Raw genomic sequence first — 21,970 nt, 5'->3', positions numbered from 1 at the left:
TTTACAAAGTCATCAGGGTTGAAAAGATAGTTTGGTAGGCCACTAAAGTCCTGGCTTATATATCTGAGAATATGATTAATAACCTGGGGACCCACATGGTAGAAGGGAGGAGTCAATTTCTGGAGTGGTCTTCTGTCTTTACACACACTCAAGTGTCTGTTCAACACATACACACATGTAAATGTGATTGAAAATATGCATTTATGTAGGACTGAAAAACACACATTTTCCTTTATTCTAATGTACTTTTCAATAAATTTACCAGAAATTAACCCAAGTTAATATTAATAACGCAAAACACATTTATAGTCTAGTTCAGAAGGCTATCTGTGAAAATTGTTATGGCCACAGATCTAATCCTATGAATAATTCTAATAGCTATGAAACTTTCTTAACCAACCAAACAAACAAACAGTACATATAAAACTCAAGAGAAGAGAAGAAACAGATGGAGCTGTGTTGGGTGAGTGAGCCTTACCTCCCTGTGACCCAGGACCTTCATTTAAAGATTGAAGATGCTGAATTTCAAAGCAACTATACCAGTTTGTATGGAAAACTTAACTCATCCATAGAAAAGAACTAATATTTAGTGATGAGGCTCAATTCAAATGTAATAAAAACTACAGTTCCTCTGCAATTGTCTCTACTTCCAGACTTCCTTTTTAGTCGTATGTCTTAGCATAAACACCAGAACGAGCAGTCTAGGAATAAAAATAGGCCCTTCCTAACTTTGTCCCTATCCACTCATTAGGTTGCCTAAGATTTTAATTCTTTCTCCTTATAGACTACCCTTGACATCTTTTTTATAATTGGATTTCATATATAAAATTATTTGGGTCAGAGAGAAAAATAGATTATGATTCTCAACTGGCTTGCAACCAGTCATGTTGAGTAGAAGAAGGAGGAGAAAAGACATAGACCCACTTAATCAGCATCTCAGGAAGCCGACAAAAAGATCAGAGGAGCAAACTGTGGTGATTTAATTATGTGCTACAATCTTTCAAAATTCATAATCAACAATACACACAACAAATTAATAAAATAAAGGTGAAGAAAATAAAATCAGCTTTCTCTTGCCTGAAAGCCATGGAGTTTAAATCATTTCCCACTCTCTCTTGTGAATTTTCTTTTCTGTCCAGGGTCATAAAGTATTAATATTTATGAGTTGCCTTGAAGGCAAACAGATATTAAATCTCACTGTTGTTTCCCCTCAATGGTATTTCCTCTTAGTCATCAGTGACTGCTTGACACAATATCACTTTAAAAGACAGAAAGTTTTCCTGACTCATCACATTTATTCGTCTTTGTTACAGAGGTGCATAAAGGTTTAAAAGGGTACAGAGAATTCCCTGAAGAAGAACATTTAGATATCTTTTTGGTGCATTGAAAGGTTTTAAACAAAATGTTTGAAATATTGCTTAACATAATGCATCTCATTTTTTCCATGGCAAAAATGAACACAGTATGCAAGAAAAGTCAAAAGATCTTATAATTTATGGTAATGTTAAAAAGCAAAGCTTTGCATTTATAGGGCAATAATTCCTGTCTTTGAAGGATATAAATAGAAATTGTGTTAGCAACTCATCCCAATGGCTTTATATCCACAAGGGAGAAAAGGAAACAAAAGCGTTATGAAATCTAGACCTGAAATTGCTAGAGTGCAAACAAAATCCCCAATTCCCCTGCCAAAAGGAGATAGTCTAATCTCTCCCTCTCTCTCTCTCTCTCTCTCTCTCTCTCTCTCTCTCTCTCTCTCTCTCTCTCTCTTTCTCTCTCTCTCATGTGTATGTGTGTGTGTCTATATTTCTTCCTCGTTTCTAGGGAAACATGTTTTTATACATGAGGCTGACTTGGGAAATCTTTTTTTAGATCTCTTGTTCCAAAAAAATTGCCACTTATAATTGTGAAGATTACATTTAGGATCTGCCAACTTCTGCATCACCTGATTCTCAAATTGCTCCCTTAATATATTAGGTTAATGCTCAGGATCATTATTAATTGAACTGCCCTGCAACTGACAACAAGACTAAATTTAATTTAATCATGGTTTTTTTTTTTCATTTAATTTAAAAGACTAACTCTATGGACAGTAGCAAGTACCTCCAAGGATTACTAACCTCAAATTGAGTGCCCAATCTATATTAAAATATTCACAGATGACCACATTAGAAAAAAAGCATACATTGGTGTACGCATGTGATTACATGTCTATTTTAGTAGGCAAAATAGTAAAATCTATTGTAAATTGAAGGAAGGTGAGATTGTAGCAGAAGTCCAAATTATGCTTCACTTCGCTGCTCCACTTCACCACGCTCTCACAGACAATCTTTAAGGAAGAACTTTCACAGGATGTAGATTTGGGGCAAGAAGTTGAGATACAGATGTAGACATTTAAAAAATAACTTTAAGAACTAAGGTAAAACTAACTGGTTGCTTCTATTTTTCTTTGTCCTGTGCCTGTTTGTTTTATTTTTTTTCTCCTTTGCTGTCTTTCTCAGCACACTTGCTAGGCATTGTAGATAAGATATGATCTTCCACTTAGAAACAATTGTCTATGGTTACCTAAGTTCAAATTACCTTTAGCACTACAGAAAAGTTTTCTGATAAATGAACATTTTTATGCTGCAAATTGCATTATAATCATTACACTTAGTCATAAGTTCCCACACTTAGAGATTATTATAACAACCGCAGCACCTTCTATCAGTGGGATGACCAGTCTAAGCCAAGCAAAGGCACAGCAGGAAAACGGTTCTGAATATCATGATTCAAGAAGTTAAATCTTAAGTATAATGACATATTGGTATTCAAGAAGGACAGCTGTCTGTCCGCAGTAGCAGATGGTAGCATTAGCAGCCAGTGCCCATAATGCTATCAGTATAGAGTAGGAGAGGCAGGGCTAGTAGTCACAGTATAGAAATTGGATTGTGTACTGGTGCTGCTACACTGGACTTGGGACTTGGCCAAGTTGCCAACACATTTGTACCATTGCAAGTAGCTTTGGATTGCTTTGAGCCATCACATATGTTTTATGTACAGAGATATTGAGATTAAAGATAATGTAAAGCTTCCTTTTACACACACACACACACACACACACACACACACACACGTATATAAATAAAGGTGAAACTTGAAGTGTCAATTATCTTGCCCTCTACTCTGTCTGAAGTTTTCACCACAATTCTTTGTCTTTAACAAATTTACTGTTTTACATAATTATAACTCAAAATGGCCAAAATAATATAGAAGAACAAGAGAGTTGAGAAATAGCCACGTTCCATATTCTGAACCAAGTATAATAAATGGATTAGTTGCTATCTGGAATGGTTGAACATTAAATGTCAGCATGTGAAGAAAGTATGAAACAAATTTCAAACTATAATTATAGACATTTCTATTACAAAAAAGATATAAAAGATTTGCCTTAAGAATAAAAATTTTAGTGGAAATAATAGTAGAAAAAGCAAGCTTTAACGTTGCCTAGAGGTAGATATTTGTATGGTCATAGTTTTTCATACCTTTACTGAAAGAATGGCCAGGTATCTAAAATACACTCAGGTCAGTATTTTGCTTGAGACCAAAGTTATGTCAGGGTTCTTCACTGCTCTGTGTGTTGCTCTATATTTGGAGTATCTTTACTGACTCACTACTTATCTCTCGGTCTTGAAACAGGACAGCTTTTTCCTGATGTCTCTGGGTTGAATGTATTTCTACAAACCAAAATGATTAGAAAATATAAAATAACATTCCCCATTTCTCTTAGAAGAACAAACATTCTTTTGGTGGAAACAGAAATGAGAAGATTCAAACGGGACATTCATTCCAAACGGTATTAATAAGAAACTAAACCGAAGACTAGACCCTCTTCCTGACAAAAACCATGGAGAACAAGGAACTCAGAAATAAATGCTCTTCTCAGTGTGCAATACAGTCCTAGAAAGTGTCATGGGGTGACCTTTCCTTCATTCCCCAGCTGCAAGAAGACTGATTGGTGAGTTCCTTCCTCAGCCAGCTCTGCCAAAGACTGCTCTTTTCTCTTGTTCACATAAACATTTGTAACCGCTCTTCCTAGAAGCTGCGTTTACACTTGACACTTTATCCTCTAGGTAGGGATAATAAGAATTCTGCCTCTTTATCCCCCCTCAGGAGGGTGAGATGGAAAAAACTCAGAACCCAAAGGGGAGAACAGAAGTGAATTATTACTGTTTGGCATTTATATAGTGTGTTTCCTCTGAAGAGTGAGCGGCACATCGTAAAATGTTAATTAATAGCCACTATTCACCAGCGTGTCCCCAGAGATTGCAGTGCAGGTGATGATGCCAACACCACGCTTCTACCCTGGGGAAAAAAAATCACCCCATCCGTAGTAAGGATTGAGAACATATACAAAGAACCATGAGAAATGATGTTTATGCTGAATTAGGATAGTCATTCTCTTTTAGGGACTCAGGAAGACTCAGAAAATGTTAGTTTTTTTTTTTTTTATGATTGAAAACTTAAAATACAAAGAAACTTTTACAGGTATGAAACTAGAAAAGTAAATTGCGAGGATGAGGGGAAAAACACTGAAACATCCGTGACATCATTTTTTCTTGCCGAAGGTCTCTGATGGACTAGAGGCGCCAGAGTTCTGTCCCTGTCCCCTAGGGGTGCTGGGTCTCAGAGGTGGTGAGGTGCTTGGGGCTGCAGTTCCTCTCACACCCTATGGGGGTACATAGCCTTTCTTTCCTTCCCAGCTTTCCTTTGCTTCTTTCATTTGCTCCCTCCCTTATTTTTTTTCCCTCACTGCATACACTTAACCTAAATTATCTGCAGTAATAACTCGCTAAAACTCTGTTCTGTAGCCAGTGTTTTATTTTATTCTGTGTCTGCTTGTATACGTGTTTGTTCATTTGGTGTGAGGGTGTGTGTGAATGTGATGAGTGGTCACACTGTTTCCTGTCATTGGGTTTGAGGTGGTGGCAGCTTGTTGGCTTGCTGTTGAACAGCTTAAAAACTCATATGAAACATATCATTTTCTTATTTTTTTTTTACTTACTTAGCATTTGAGGAAAAATTCAAGTGAGAAAATCAGTCATACAGATGCCAGAATAGACCCTATTGATTTGCACCTGACACTTGATACTGTGACCTAACTCATACAATTCAGGAAGATCAGAATGAATTTCAAAGACAATTTGTGGGAAAGAAGATTCATGTCATGTGCCACCCACAGTTTATTTTGTAATGTGAAGGGTATCTATATTTGTTTATTTTCACAATTATGTTGTAAGCAACTTGTTCCAAGCAATATTTTGTTAACTGATTTATGGCATGCACCAGGATATGGGTTTGGAACAGTCATAGGGGAGGGGAATAAGGGGAAAATGGGAGGGAGGGAAGAATGAGAGGATACAAGGGATGGGATTACCATTGAGATGTAACAAGAATAAATTAATAAAAAAAGGAAAAAAAAAAGAAACTCATGATTCTGTGTGGCATGGTTGCTGACCTTTTTAGGATCAAAGGGAGATGTCCTACTTTTCTCACTTCTACTTACAGAATACTCTTAAACCCTATGGTTCTCCTCATTATTTAAAGGTTAGTTTTATGAGGTATGTTTGTTTTTGTCAGCTTCATATTTAGTTTCCACATGAATTAAGTAAAACACATGTGGTAAGATATACAAATAAAGCAAGATTTGCTAGAAACATAGGTTATTCAAATTCTATAGCTTTTCTTTCTTTTTAATTTTTTAAAAATGTTTTCATTCATATTGTGTGTTGACCATATTCCTTTCTCCAACCCACAATGCTCCTGGGTATTTTTGAAAGGACTCTAAGTCAACATATCACAAAGATACTTATATCATATGTCATTTTTAATAAGATAAAGGGAACTTTTTAAGTTTTATATTTCTTTAGGACCTGGGAATAAATAAAAAATTATTGTATATGCTTAATACATTTTAGTTGTTCGAAGTTAGAGCAAATTATGCTGTTAGGGAGGCCCTAAAATCTTCCAGAGGAAGATATTGGTCATATTAAATTAAACTTATTTGGAAGATTTTCTTTGAATTTAACTAATAACTTGAATGCTTAACAGTTTCTAAACATTCAGATGACTAAATTAAAGATAAAAAACATTCCATGATCAATACTGGGTATACAGTTTGGCTATTTAACAATTGACCTAATAAATATTAAATATTAATAAATACACAAAGTTGGCCCAAATAAGAGAGGAAGAAATACAGGGTTAGAAAAAGACACAACTTCTATTTATCCAGATTAAGAACTGCAGATGAGCGCCCAAGGCGAGGCCCTAGCTGGTAGAATATTTACAGCTTACTTAGCTTTTAGCATGCTATTAGTATATATAGTTTTATGACTTCTCGACAGGGTGATAATTACAGCTATTATGAGTTCTGAATGGTAAACAAATGGATAAGTAAAGCATGATTAGTTTTTAAGAATATAAACTCTATTAATATATTTGCTAACATTTGTATTTTAAAAAATGTGTCTGATTCTCAATGTTCCTATGCAAGTAAAAAAAATCATTATGGAACAGTACATATCACAGAGCTGCAAATATGACTAAGAATCCTCTTTAGTGTATTTACACGAATGACTCAAAGATGAAAATGATGCAGCCAGTTCTTCACTGAAGTTCCAATAAATAAGAAAATATAGTTGAAAAATCATTGCACAAAATCATAGTAGAGATTAACTTCCACCAGTTGCTCACATTCTGAATTTGTATGTATTTCTTATCACTTTGTGGAAAAATATCGAATGTATATTGATATGCCTAAGGTATTGTTCTACATGCACACAGGTATACCAATATTGAATTTATAACTAAAAAGAAAAATGCATATTACTATGATTTTGGCCTCTGTGCCTATGCAAAGACATCACAAGACTAAATAGAGATAATTTCAAAGAGTAAAAAAAAAAAAAAAAAAATAGGGACAGCAATTTCTGCAAGTATTCGGATCAATTCTCAAATCACATGGTCAATCCAGCCAGGTTATTTGCCCCAGAGGAACTTACTAAACTTGGGAACTCTAATGTCAATTCCCTCACACCTCCACCCCCAATTATTATCTTTCTTTTTAGTAAAGTAACTACAAAATTCCAAGTGACCAGTTAAGTAGCCCAATGTTGAGGTTACATGTTTCCGGTTGAGGTATTCCCATTACATTGGTTTGTTAGTCAGGGAGATTTCACATTTGTTAAAATATACCTTGACATCAGTTGCAAGAGAGACCCTTCTCTGCCTGCAGTTGCTCACACCTTCGAGTGTCAGCTCCCTATGGGACTTGGAGCAAACTGAGCACTTTAGCAAATCTAAAAATAATCAGTCCATTAGTATTGAGTTTCTTTCCTGAATACAGCAAGGTGTTCTTTCTCCCTCTTCAATTGCAGCCACCCTCCCACCTCATCCTAAGATCTATTATATTCAGAATACAATTGGAACTTCATTGACTTACTGTTTTCACCCCAAACCTTGAGGTCATGAAATATAATTACATACAAAATTACATATAAAACTTTCTGTAACTAACTTAGCAATGCTACTTTACTAGATCATAGGTGGTAAACATAGACTTTAGCAAAAAGGATCTATGATATGGAATAAATGTGTAATGCATTTGGACATGTTAATTAAGAACATCTTTTTATTTTGATAACAATTATTTTATGGTTTTAATAACACAGACATAGAAAATTAGATAACGTAGATTCAAAAGGATTATAAAAATGATCTATTATTAGTTCAATAATGCTGGTTACACGTCAAGAATACTTATAAGAACAAATCTAAAGTGCTATGCTTAAAGAAAATTTCATTTCTTCTTTTTCTTTTATAAATTAACATTCCACAGAAATTATTTCAAATCGCCTACTCTTAAAATAACTAGCACTATTATGCCTAGAATTAATGTTAATCTTATTGTTAGCCCTAGCTATAGGAAAATGTCTTTTATGTTTCATGAAGCTGTGCTGTTATGCAGAGTGGTTAGACATTCTGTGATTAAAAACCTCATGTATAAAATAGGGAGTGTAGAGAATTCTCTATTTTGTTCTCTCATCAAACAATTCTAAAATTTTCCTCAAATAAATTTTCTATGTCTTATCTCTCTTTGGACACGTGGAAAATTCATTAGTACCTACAAAAAGAAATAGACTCAAATATTCTGTTAAAAATGCCCCTTTTACAGCCACTCTCAGAACAATAAAAATAATTCCACTAAGATTCTTTTTCATGCTAAAAAAACACTTTGAGTGGGGTCTGTTTTGGGGGATTGTAAGGGGAGAAACCTGGGGTGCTTTAAGGTTAATGGACAGTGATTAAGGTTAATGGATGGGTGCTTAAGGTTAAGTGCTCTATTTACATAGCTGCCAATTCACCAAAAAGAAAAAAAAAAGGCCTTATGTCTATCAATCAGTTGCAGCTAATAGTCAATTAAACAGCAAATGGAAGACAGGGGCTTAAATTAAAGACTCTTCAACCTGATTTTACAGGGTACAAATGCCAATTTTCAATCAAACAACATTTATTGAACATCTACATGGTCATGGCTACAAGGCACACAAAGGGGTAGAAGTGACTTTTGTGTTCAGAAAGATTAGCATCTGTTTGGAATTGGAAGTAGGTATGAAATACAGCAGGAACAGGAATCTCTGAAATAAATCACATAGGTATGACATGTTATAAAATTCAGAGCATGGGAAGATAATCTCACGCTAGATTTCATGGAGTGAGAAATGATATTTAAATAAACCTTTGAATAGATGCTTCCAAATGGCTGTTTCATTCTTTTAAAAATATATACAATCCTAAACAAAATGAACATGAATCATTGAGTACATCTAAATATATATTGTTCTGTGGTGCTTGTATTGTAATTGAACAATAAAACTAATAAACAAGACACTCAGCAGGAATGCATAATGCCCCCTTTCAAAGAAGAAAATCATAATGAATTGAAAGTCATGACAACAGTTCAAACAGCCAAAGAAAAGCTCAGTTAGTGTGGTAACTTTGAAGTCAATGTAAAGATTCTGAGCCTAGACAAGGCTTCAGGGTTTCTACTAGTGAAAAGATCTGGATACCCAGCAGTAATCCAAGGCAAACCTCTCCCTAGCTCCCATTTGACCACATGATTAATTATATGGATGGTGTTTCCTAAAGCAAGACAAATGTTCATCTCAGCAGAAGCCATTGGGAACAAGATCTTCACACATGAAACAGCTGCATTTCTAACCAGGGAGCTTTGTTGGCCACTCTTGATTTTTTTTTTCACTTTCCCAAACTTCGTGAACAATTTCAGAGGGAAAGTGTAATGGTTTAGAGGATCTGGGGATAGTGGGCTGTCGAGGAGTGCCTGCAAGGAAGAAGTAATGCCAAGTGATGCACACCTGTTCTAAGCGAGTGTTAAAACTGTGCTGGGTGAATTCTTCATTTACCAAGGTTATTTTGTTGCTTAGTGACCTGATTAGCATTCTATTGCTCTGAGAAACATAATAACTAAAAGCATCTCAGGGAGGAGAAGTTTTACTTAATCATTTAAGTTAGAGTCCACACAGAAGAGAAGTTAGGGCAGGAACTCAAGGTAGGAATTCAAGGCAGGGACCTGAAGGGAGTAACTGAAGCACAGACCATGGAGGACCAGTGCTTACCAGTTTTCTCTCCAGGTTCAAAGCTAACTACGTTTCTTACACCTTCCTGGACCAACTGTGCAATGGCAACACATCCCATTGTATTCTGTGACCTCCAAAATTAATCAATCATCAATAAAAAAACGTCATACAGGCCAAGCTGATAGAAGTATTTCCTTTTGTTTTTGTTGTTTTTAAACATATGTTTAAGAGAAATAAAATCACAACACTTTCTTTTCTCTCTTTCCTCTCCATACTCTCCCCAGATATGCTCTCTCCAATATTCAAATATCACACTCCTCTCTAGCTAATAGCCTTTTTTTCCATTGATTCGATTATTATTGCTGTGTGTTTTATGTGCATAAATATATACATACAGCCTGCTGAGTTCATCTTTGCTGTGTGTGTGTGTGCGTATTTGTGTGTGTATATGTGTGTGTGTGTGTGTGTGTGTGTGTGTGTGTGTGTGTGTTGTGACTACTGGGATGACCACTCTGCTCTGGACAACCAATAAGGTGGCCTCATCTCTGGGAGAAGCCAACTCTCCTTCTTCCAGAAGTTTCTCCCCTAAATAATGGACCACAGGCAACTAATAACTTCTGGGAACAGGAGAAATAACCACTCACAGGGGAAAGCTTCCTTACTGGAAGCATTTTCTCACCTGATGTTCCCTCTTTCCAGATGATCCTAGTTTGTTTCAAGTTGAAAAACAAATCACCTTACCAACATTCTTAGCTTCCAAATATTTAGAGTACAAAAAAGACAAAGCTATTTTGGAATGGCAGCAAAACGTAGCAGGGACTTTTAGGGGGTGAAGCTCTCTTGGGAGGCAGAGAAGCAGTTCCTCACCTGGACACGGGCCTGCCTGGGATGGAGATCACAGATGGAGTGAATCCAGTGGCATCCAGTTCTGGGCTTGAATCTCATCTCTAAGAAATTTTTATGCAACTACGTTAAAGAGTTATTGAAAATTAAAATGTTCTGAATTAAAAGGATCTTCTTACTTAAATGTAAAATTTCCAAAAGTGTTAGAAATCCATTTATTAAATTATGTCCCATCAAAGAGTGTTTTTCCACATCCTGGGTCCTGTTCAACTGGCTTTGCTTTCAGGAGGTATTGGTGACAATTATGCCAACAGGATGGGCTTTGGAATATGGAATTTTGGAAAAGAGCAAAACAAGACAAATAATAAATCCATCTAGGAGCATGGAACATTTTTGAGTGGCGGCTCTGCTATTGGCAGAAGCTTAATGTTGGAAAAAATCAAAAGCCAGAAAAATGACTTATGAGTGATGACAAAAGTGAGAGAAATTGCTCCTGGATTGAAACAGGAGTGAAGAGAGATGAGAGAGTATCTAAGCAAATTTCATGGCACTTAATATTTTCTAAGGAAAATTCTGTTTCTTATGTGACTTTGCTCTCCACACTGCCTACAGAAGCATGGGCCAGCCTCTGAGGACATGCTTATGATCACCTGCACTGTCATGGTGCTACCAGCCTTTCAAATACTCATTACTCTCACCTCCTTTGTATGTGTCTCCATTATTAATGCCCTCTGCCTTGCAAATTGGGATCAAACTCAATTAAAGATGAACATTATCTCAAAGCTCTAACAGGATAGGGGGAAGAGCTTTTCTGAAAGAAATAAACTGCAATGCCTTAAGGGTGTTACTCATTGAGTTAAGACAGCTAGCCACTATTGAGGTTGAAATCCAATATCTGTTAAATAAAACGTAGACTACCACAGGCAAATGATTGAGTGGAAATTTCACACATCTATGACAAATTTTCCAAAGATTTATAGCTTCAGTATTAGAATAGCAATACAAAGGAATTGTAATTAATTCTTCTACTTTGTTAAACAATGTTTGAGATGGTTTCATTTTTTTATTACAAAAAATCAGGATCTATAAGTTTACTCTTTTCATTTAAATTACACTACACTGTCTCCATTTTATTAGAGGGACTGTACACTGATAGAATAATATTTTCTTTAATAGATTAAATAAAATTATTATCCAGTTAAAGTACAAGAAATGCATTTTAATTCCTTACCTTGCAATAAACATTTAACAGAAGTGAGTACTAGTAACTAAAAGAATGAATGTCTTCATTTCTCAACATTCAAATAACTTGGGGTATATTTAATTATCCTCAAGAATAATTTGCTAATTCTTTCATGACCCTAACTTTGTCATTAGAAATCACTATAAAATATGAATAATGAGCACACATGATTGAGAAAGAAACATATCAAAGTTTGTTTCTAAATTGCTATATTTCCTCTTTGGCATCACTATAACTGAAATCATATTTGGACCCATTTTTAAAATTAAAAGACAAACTATATTTCATCACTTACTTAAATTTTTCTATTTTAAAAGTGAAAATACAAAAGTAATGCTTCTGCTGTACTGCAACTCTTTTGCTGTGAAAACCATAATGACCACAAACAACTCACTTTGTGCTTCCAGGTCACAGTTCATCTCTGAGGGACTCAGAACAGGAACTCAAGGCAGGAGTTTGAATTGGAAACAGAGAAATGCTTCTTACCCCCTCAATGCCTGTGGCTAGCTCAGGGACCCAGGCCCACCTGCCTAGAGATATCACAACTCACAGTATCAATAAACAATAAAATGCTTCACAGACATCCCACAGGCTATTAATGGAAACTGTCCCTCAGCTGAGGCTTCCTTCTCTCTGGGTGTGTCAGGCTGACAATTCAAGCTAAGTATTGCATGACTGTATAAGTACAAGAAAAGTTGCTGCTTAATCAAGTCTTCCTTAGTTATGATGTTAATTTTTAAAAATATCTTGATTTAGTCCTTTTGAAATTTTATATAAACAATATGGTTGCATATTTTCTAGGAAAATTTACCAATGATAAGAAGAGACTGGGGACTGACTGTCACATGAACTCTGGTGTCCCATATTTGGCCATGTCCCCTCGACGGGGAGGCCCGATGGCACTCAGAGGAAGGATAGCAGACTACCAAGAAGAGACTTGATACCCTAGCATCATATTTAAAGGGAGGAGGTCCCCCTCAGTTGCAGTCATAGGGAAGGGGAATGGGGTGAAAGCAGAAAGGAGGGAGGAATGGGAGGATGCATGGGATGGGATAGCAAATGAGATGCAATATGAATGATTTTATTTTTCAATAAAAAATGTGTAAAAGGAAAAAAAAGAAGAAACTGTTGGCCTGCTACAAATGAATCAAGCTAGGAAGAAAGTAAATTTTTGGTAGGATCCCTAGGAAGGGGTTTCCTTTTATATGATCCTTTAATATAAAACATGTATATATTTCTACCTTAGCACAATTTTGTTTGCTTGGGTCTGAGCTAGTAAAACCAAAACACAGAGCCTGGACATATCCCTGCTGCTGGTCTCTGTTTTATCTTTGTACTATCACTCTATTGAGTCAAGATGAGAAATGGTAAATTTCATTAGCGGGCAAATTTTAGGAAACTTAGAAATTGTGTCTTTACTGTTACAAAACATTTTCATGTTTCCACAATAGGGGCCTTTAATCTAGGGTTTTGTCAGTTTGGCTTCTCAGGGCCCCACCAAAGCATACTAATGCAACCATGGAATTGTTGTAATAGTATAAAAGAATGTATAAAATTTACAAAACAATATTTTTAAAGTGTTAATATTATTATCAACATCCTCTCTCTGACCTAGAATCATGACCTCCGTGCAATGCTCCTTACAGCTGTACTATTCCTTTAATTCACACAGTGAATAACACAACAACCCAGTGTTCCTACAGCAGCAGCAGAGAATTAAAAGTGATTAACGTAAGTGTTCAAAACTGCTGAAAGACAAAAGAAATCCAAGATACAAATGCTGTAGTGCATAGATTCTTCCTACCGGAGCTTGTGTCATGACTTAGATTTTATTTAAGGAGCTGTGTTGTATGTTAGGTGCTCTGGACTACAAACATGTCTGTGGTGGTTTGAGTGAAAATGGCCACCATAGGCCCATAAGGACTGGCACTTTTAGAAGGTGTGGCCTTTTTGGAGAAAGTGTGTCACTGGGGGTGGGTTTTGAGGTTTTAAATGCTCAAGCCAGCCTCTGTGTCATTTTCTCTTTGGGCTGCCTGACAGTCTGATGTACAACCTCTGGCTTCCTCTCCAGCACCGTGCCTGCCTTCATGCTACTGGGCTTCCAGCCACGACAATGAACTAAAGCCCTGAAATGTAAGCCAGACCCAGCTAAATATTTCTCCTTTGTAAGGGTTGCTGTGGTCACGATGCCTTATCATAGCAATGGAAACTCTAAAACACCATCACTCTGTAGGTTAGGTAAAAGGATCATGAGATTGGCATAAGCAAACTACATAAAAGAACTTGTATCAGAAGATGAAAACACAGAAGTGAAATGAAGTAAAAACCAAACAATATAGAGATCTGCTACAGTATGCTAAGTAAAAAAAAAAAATTAGTATGCAAATTCTGGTATATGTGGCAGAAATATTGCCAAATAGAGAAGTTTAAAAATACAACCTCATTGTCTGTTTCACATTTTCATGCACCAAAAACAAACTTTTTATTATACTATCATAATAATGAAATTATATCTTAAAATATGTTTACCAATAAAGTTTAATGTGAAATATATCAATTTTGGTCAATGAAGCCATTTTAAGCTTGCATAAACATGCCAATGTAGAGTACTTCTACCAATGAGACATGATTGTATTATATAAATACAAAACAACAACAATGCTAATGCTTTCAAGTCAGGTCTACACATGCATAAATTTCATGTGCTTATATTGTGGTTCAAACAGAAAACCTACCTCGGAGGTTCGTGTGCTGACTGCCTGGTCCTCAATGTAGTCTTGAGGTCAGGTGTTGACAGAATTGGGAGGGCTGTGCCTTCCTCAGTAGATGAATCTATTGAGGAGTTCTGGCTCGAATGTACTGTAGAAAAGGGGTCTAATTGATGGAAGTAAATCACTTGTATATGCCAGTCAAAGACATTTTTTGTGTGTGTCCAGTATGCTCTTCCTCTGTTTCTCAGCCTATAGGCGGGAACCTTTGCTTCACCATATGCTCCCTGGCATGGGGATAAACCACAGCACAATCTGCTCAACATAGAACAACTAACTAGTTCAAGGAACTAGTTATAGTCATGGTGAGATATACTTTCATCATAGTTTAAGCAGTTAAATGAAACTTATTGAACTGTTTTATGGAGCTGTGAAGAGAAAATCCATATAAGTCAGTATTTCATAAATGTAAGAGATATTTTGTAGTACTAACAAATGGCTTCTTTTTTACCTTGTGCCAATGCTGGAATGAGTGAACATTACACTGGGACCAGTTTGACTCTTCCCTTCTGGGGACTCACTTGTAAGATGTGAAAAACTGTGTGTTGTATTAAATTTGTTTTATTTTTTGTTTTGTTTTGTTTTTATGGTTTTTTGAAACAGGGTTTCTCTGTGTAGCCTTGACTGTCCCGGACTCACTTTGTAGGCCAGGCTGGCCTCGATCTCACAGCGATCCACTTGCCTCTGCCTCCTGAGTGCTGGGATTAAAGGCGTGCGCCACCACGCCCAGCTTTAAATTTGTTTTGTTTTGACAATTCTTTCAATACTGGAGTAAATAAGAAACTCATCAATAAATACTATCTACCATAGATGAATTATGCACAAGCTTCTAAATTGGGGAAATTTTGAGAAGTGTTTCTTTAGTCAAAGACTAAAGAGAACCAAAGGACTAAAGATTCAAAGGAAAAATATTGTTACTTTTAATGTAATATAAGTAAGTTATGCAAAATATTTAATCATATACTAAATATAAAACCCACTATAAGTCTTGCAAGAGCCTTGTATATCTATCCCTTCTCTTAAAGTCCAAATTCCAAAATGCTCTACAAAATGATTTTGATACAATCATATGCCAAGTGGATATTCTTTTCATCCTGAAAGCAAAGTTGTATTTTCTCAACAGTGGAAAATGTTTGATTTCATGCTTACTACTCCACAGAATCTTAGTTTAGTAATTCAGCAAAGTATAATTACAGATGCAAAAGTAAGATAATGAGTAATAGCATTCATTTATCTAAGAAAAAAGGATCCCAGCATGACTGGAAAGACTACTTTGCAGAAAAGTCATTAATGTGACATTCAGCTGTATCAGTACACACCCCTACAAAGAAGGTTACCTTCTCACACCTTTGACAGAAATATAATAGAATCTAATCCTTCCCCCATTTTTAATTCCAAAGATAAAGTTTGTAAGATTAATAAAGAAACAGATACTGGATGCTAATTAGATGTCTCTCTCTGAATTCTGACTTACATGCATCTGAAACATCTATTATGAACACATAGCCATGGCAATATGTTCCTAAATACAATTTAAAAGTTCAAAGACAAGCTTGTGAAGGGGGAATGCATATTTCAATGAACCCAGAAAAAAGAAAAATATTTAATATGAAACAGGGTTGAAAGCAAAGCATTTAGATGCTGGTTATAGATATGGGCAGAAGTCTGGCTTGTGTCAGGGAACAGGGACTGCCATCTGCCATGCAAAGGATGAACGATAAGTTGGATTGATTTCTATGTTTACTGTTTCGGGCTCTGAGATGTATGAAATTGTGGAAAAGAGTAGAGACAAGAAAACTCTCCAGATCAGAGTTTCCAATGTTTCTCTGAAATATGAGAAAGATGTAACCAAGAGAAAAACTATATACAGTGTGGTGGGAAGATTGGAATGTTAGAGGAAACATTAGTAGAAAGGCAGTGGAGACAGACAGGTGTGACACAGCAGGTGGAGAAGAGAGAAAGAAGGCAGAGGGGAGAGGAAGAAAAAAATAAAGGAGACAAATGGAGAAGATGGGATGTGGGAGAAAGACCAGAGAATTTAAGAGAAGGAGTGTGAGGCGATAGGAAGGAATAAGAGGAGTGGAAAAGAGCCTGGCACAAGAAAGAACAGGGGAAGGAAGAAGAGCAGATAGGGTGGGAAAAGAGAAGGAAGGAAAGAAGGAAGGAAGGAGAGGAGGAAGAAGATAGAGATAAAGGAAGAAATAGAACAAAGAGAGAAGGGGTAAGAGAGAAGGGGAGGGGAGAGGAGAACAAAGAAAGATAAAAGAAGTAGAAGAGAAGGGGAGAGGAAGACAATGTGATAGGAACAGAAGAGAAAAGGGGAGGGAAGAGATAAGAATGAAAGCCTTCTACAAGTAGACATGAAGTACTTACTGGGAAATCCAAAGAGATTCATGAGGGTGCCATTGACTTCAGGGGGCAAGCTCATTGACTTTTTGTCTTTGACTAAGAATTGTGATGAAGAGCATCTTGGCCAATGGGTTAAGGCAATCACCAATCCTTAAAGAATCTAGAGCTTTCAGATGTCTTCAACATGCATTCATTCTTTCAGGACCTTGAGATTAATGTTTAAAAATCACTTTTTCTTCACTGTGTTAAAGATCTGAGAATAGAATATAGCTCCGTATATGTCAATCATATTTAAAAATATTCACCAAATAACCCCTATCAAACCAAAGAATAAGTGAAAGAAAGCCAAAGGAGCATTTATAGTGATAAGGTATTGAATAGAAAATGGGTAAAATTTGCTTCAATTTTGAATTAAGTTCCTTATGCTTATTTCCTACAGGATTCACATATGATATGTGTAGAAAAGTAGACTAGGTTCTGACTTAAAAAGTTTTATCATATGACTAATTAAAACAAAACAGAACTCCATGAGAATGATTATTTGGTTTTGATCTCAGAGAGGAATATAAAGGCTCACAGTTTTAAAATTATATTATGAAACAAAATATTTCCATCATAAATATTTTATTTCCCTTCTCTTAAAAATCTATATTGTATTTAATTTTACTTTGGAAGAAAGTGTTTCAGAAGATAAATGAGAAATCTACCTGTGAGTCTAGGATTAAATTATAAATATTCAGGTATTCCTGACGAAGAGCCAAGGCCCCAAAATTATTGATGGTGACCTACAACTCACTTGCTTCCATCTTGAAAAGGGATGTGTGCTTTGATGACCATAACAAGCTGCCATTGTGACTGTTTTCTCTGCTGACAGATTCTCTAGCCTGGCTCGTGAGGAGACATATTTCCCAAAGCCCAGATGAATAGGAATGTGTATTTAGCAACCAAAGATTATATAGGAAGATTATCTCATCCTCTGATTTTTGAGATACAGTTTTAACTTTGTCTTTGCATACAATAAAAGCTTGAAAGGTAGCATGGAGCTTGAGTGTCCAGTGATGACATAAAAGTCTAAGTACATACTTACTGCTTAGCATCCAAATGTGATTGAGTAGCAACTTTTGCTATTAATCTCTTTCAAACTTTGAGTAGTTTCAATATGATAGGCAGAAGTAAAGTCAACTTTGCTCTGCGAAGGAAGCTGCTTGTGACAGAGGAACACTCAGTGGAAGTAGGTTTAGGGGTCTGACACAAGACAAGGCTAATCTGAATGCAACATTTCAGAGTTTACAGGCTATGCTCAACTGGACAGTTTCTTTCTTATTCCATTCACATTTATGAATGGGAATAGGAACATAGCATACTTTATCGGGCTATAAGGACTGGACACAAAGTGTCAACCTTGTGCTCAATATATTGTTGATGTACAATTACGTTCTGTAGTGGTGAGCTGCTAATTCAGGTCAGCAAGCTGTGCACATTGGGAATATGCAGGACATCTAGGACTATCTGTGGACACTGCCCAGTGTTTATTGTACTGCTTTCCATTATGAGTTTCTTTGGTGGCTTATTGCTCCACAGGTGTTACAAACTCATTGCCTGATTACCTTGATCATAAGTAAACATGGTGTTATTATGAAGTTATATGTTGATTTAAGGATAAAGACAAAAAGTTGAAGAGACAAACAATATGATATAATTTATGATTCTCAAAAATAAAGAAAAATAAAATCCTTTCTCTCCAGAACTATAGATAAATTATCATATTGTTTGTAGTATTTAGTTAATTATAATGCAATCTAATTATATTTGAAAACATGTAGGGATAAAAGTATAAGGTTGAAATATATATATGTTAATAAAAATTTAAGAGGTCATATTAAGTACCATATGATTTATATGTAGATTAAATTTGAACATGTATTATCAAAATGTAATGTCAGCCAAAAAGAATAATTAAAAATATTAAGACAGACAGTGTTGATGCTTTTAGCAAAGGTCATATTTAGAACAATTACAACAAAGTCACTGTTGTATATTTTTTTTGACTAAACTGCTTCTTTGAGGTTATCATTAGAGTTAGAATTATTCCGCTTACTCCACTCCACAGTATACTTCAATGAAATTTAATTCTGTGTGAAAAAAAATGTTTTTCTCACAATGCAGAGCAATATAGTTGCCTCTGCATTACTAACACATAGCCTCTAGCATTTAATCATAATGAGCTTAAACATAAAACCTTTCCTCCCTCATACCACCTTACTCTGGACAGCCTCTTAAAAGTTGATTAAATTAACTGAAACTCAAGTAAAAGATGTGTAGTCTAACTATTTGGATAAAGAGTGAAATTTTCATTTATCACCCACATGCTCTCAATTATTGCCTTGATGGGTTTCTTGCTTCATTTTTTTCCTTTCCCAAGCCAAATATAATAACTGCTATTTTGTTATCATATTAAAATAACAATCACAATGTGTTAAAAACATGCAATCTGGGCCACTCAGTTTTTATTATACTTTGAAAGGCAAATGAATAAATCAAGAAGACACAAACCTAAATGCAGTGCTGAAGTGAGGTCCAGCTTTTGAAACAGGCTTTCAATTAATCATGGAGCTGACCTTTTCATTAAGGGGCACTTGTTGGATTCACTGACACAGTTACTGCATTCATATGTGTGAACTGTACTGTGTAGCATTCATATACTGAGGCAGGCGTAGTGAAATTAGAGTCTCCCCCTGTAGGGGGTAGCCATCGACCGCTATTCAATGCCAACAATTGTTGGTTAAAGTAGTCTATGAAGAATGACTTTTTAACTGCATGTACTCCACCATCAGTAATGTCAAATGCAATCCTTAAAGAAATATATTTAACTAAAAGTAATTAATTAAACCTCTCATAGCAGCAACTTTATCCAGGCTAAATCATTTCTGAAAATACACAAAGGAGCTATCAAGGCCCTACCGTCATGGTTTTTAAATCATTATGTACAATGAGGTCCATCCATAATAGTCAAAAACAAAAGCAAAATAGTGGCCAATGGGAATTATGTAAGAAAATGCAATCGTATTTTGTTTGTGTTTCCTTATATACTATATACATTCATGTTGTATTATGAGATGACAATGGTTTCCAGACTATATCTTCAAATACATAAAAACCACATTTAAAAAACATTAAAGAACCTACAAATAGAAATGATGTTCTGACAGTCCTTATTGCATTCTTTCATAATTTGATCATGTTTGGCAATATTTGAAGGATTAATTTTATAACTTGAATCTTTATCAGGGCATATGTTCTATGTTTATTTTCTATACATAGTGTCACACATCTGAACAGCAAACACATTCTTCTACATTGGCTGAGGTTCCACCTGAAAGTCCGCCACAGTGAGCTTGTTAACACAACTGAGATATATGGTGTAGTAGTAAAAAGATTCCCCGTAGCCAAGTAAAATTCAGAGCAAGACTCAAGGAACATGACTTGACTTAGATCACATCTGAACTTGAAGTTCAAACATAGTTTAGTGGTGAATCCAAAGTTGTAAATGCAAAGTAAACTCAACGTGGAGGCTGCTTTAAACCAAGCATAAAAGAGCAAAAAGTCACAGTTGAGATTTCCTACATCTGTTTTTAATATCTTCTCTTAGGCTATTAGACAAATGACCTTTGGTTTTAGCTTGCTTCTTTTAAAATTGCATTATCATTGTCATTGAAGCTACAGCCTAATGACACGTAAATTTTTTTTTGTCAAGAAAACTTCTTTAGTAAGAGTCAGACATCAAGGAAGAATTTGTTAAGCAAAACTTACAGGGAAAGCCATTATATTGATATAGCAAGAAGGCTGTAATACTATAGTCAGGCATGAAAGTTAAAATCCGTTTTCAAGTAGGGTAGTTTCTTCTGTCTTCTGAGAACTGTGACAGTGCACTTGTCACCAGTATCTTTGACAGTAATAAAAGATATTTCGCCCAGAAATAGCACTTAATATGCCAGGCTACAGGATCGAATTAGCATTGTTATTAGCACCACATTTCAGTCCACAGACCTTCTGAATCAGGAGTCACTTGTGGAGTATTTAAGCTTCAGTGACAGTTCCGGGACACTGTGCAAAATGAGCTGGGGCATTGTGAAACAACGCCTGGGGAAACCCACAGGGTTAGGAACACAGGATTCTCTCGCTGATTCACTTTTTCTCGGTCTTTAGAGGATTCCCTGAGAGTAAACACCCTTAATTAATTCCCAAGTAAAAGAAGAAAAGGTAAAATTTCCACTTACTGCATCTGCGGTCCTTTGTCCTTGAGCAGGAGTCAGAGGGCTGATGTGCGGTTCCTACCTAGCTCCAGGTTGCCCTCTGGACTAGGCACAAACGTGAACAGCAAGAAGCGTGTTGATTTTGTAACTGTGGAAGGAAGGAGCAGCCGGTCTCAGTGCAGCAGGAGAGCCGGTCAGGACAGAGCACTAAACTTCAGCATGCGAGCGCAGCGTCTATTACCCCTGAGGCTCTACCACTTCACCTACACCTGGGCGGATCTATCAAGCTTCATCTCTATTAGAGCTATTTGACTCTGTGGTTTAAGAGGGAGGAGGAGAGTGAGAGAGAGAGAGAGAGAAAGGGGAAAAAAGAGGCTTGCCGTTGTCACACTTGTTTCTTATTAAAGAGCCTTACGGAGGATTGAGTAATTGTGTACGAAGGTAGTCTGGCTGGCAGATGTGTGCAGCCCCAGCGGAGCACTAGATTCAAGGCAGATGGGCTGTACCAGGGCGCAAACAACGTTGAGAGAGAGAGAGGCGTGATTAAAACAGCAGGCCTCTGTTTTATAGTGCTGGAAGTGGGGTAGCATTAAAGCCCCTGGGAGCCACAGTTCCCCAACTGGAATTGCTCTTTAGCAACGCAAACGATAAATTTGATAAAAAAAATAAAAAATAAAAAATAATAAAAATAGAAGGATGTCCAAACTCGAGAAGTTTCAGAGATATGTGTAATATTCATTGTAAGTATTAATGAAGGATTAATACCCCTCCCCAAATATCCAAAGAGAACTTAATTAAAACTGCTCAATCATGGGTCATAGTGGGTTATTGATGGTGCTAACGTGACAGATTTGAAACAGAAACCCTATTCTGGCTACA

The 21,970-nt window shown here is 36.1% G+C and overlaps 1 protein-coding gene across 1 annotated transcript in view; it reads right to left on the bottom strand.

Annotated features, from left to right (window-relative positions):
• Window positions 1-21,466, bottom strand: part of SEMA3A (semaphorin 3A) — a 460,613-nt gene extending 439,147 nt beyond the window's left edge. The window contains exon 1 of the mRNA XM_084786809.1: window positions 21,116-21,466. The gene's annotated coding sequence lies outside the window, so the exon portion shown is untranslated. The remainder of the gene's footprint in view (window positions 1-21,115) is intronic.
• Window positions 21,467-21,970: the final 504 nt, after the last annotated feature.

The sequence above is a fragment of the Acomys minous genome (assembly GCF_964271855.1).
Source record: "Acomys minous genome assembly, chromosome: 6".
In the NCBI taxonomy this organism is placed as follows: Eukaryota; Metazoa; Chordata; class Mammalia; order Rodentia; family Muridae; genus Acomys; species Acomys minous.
Note: the sequence above shows the minus strand (reverse complement) of the source record. Positions and strands in the feature narration are given on the sequence as shown.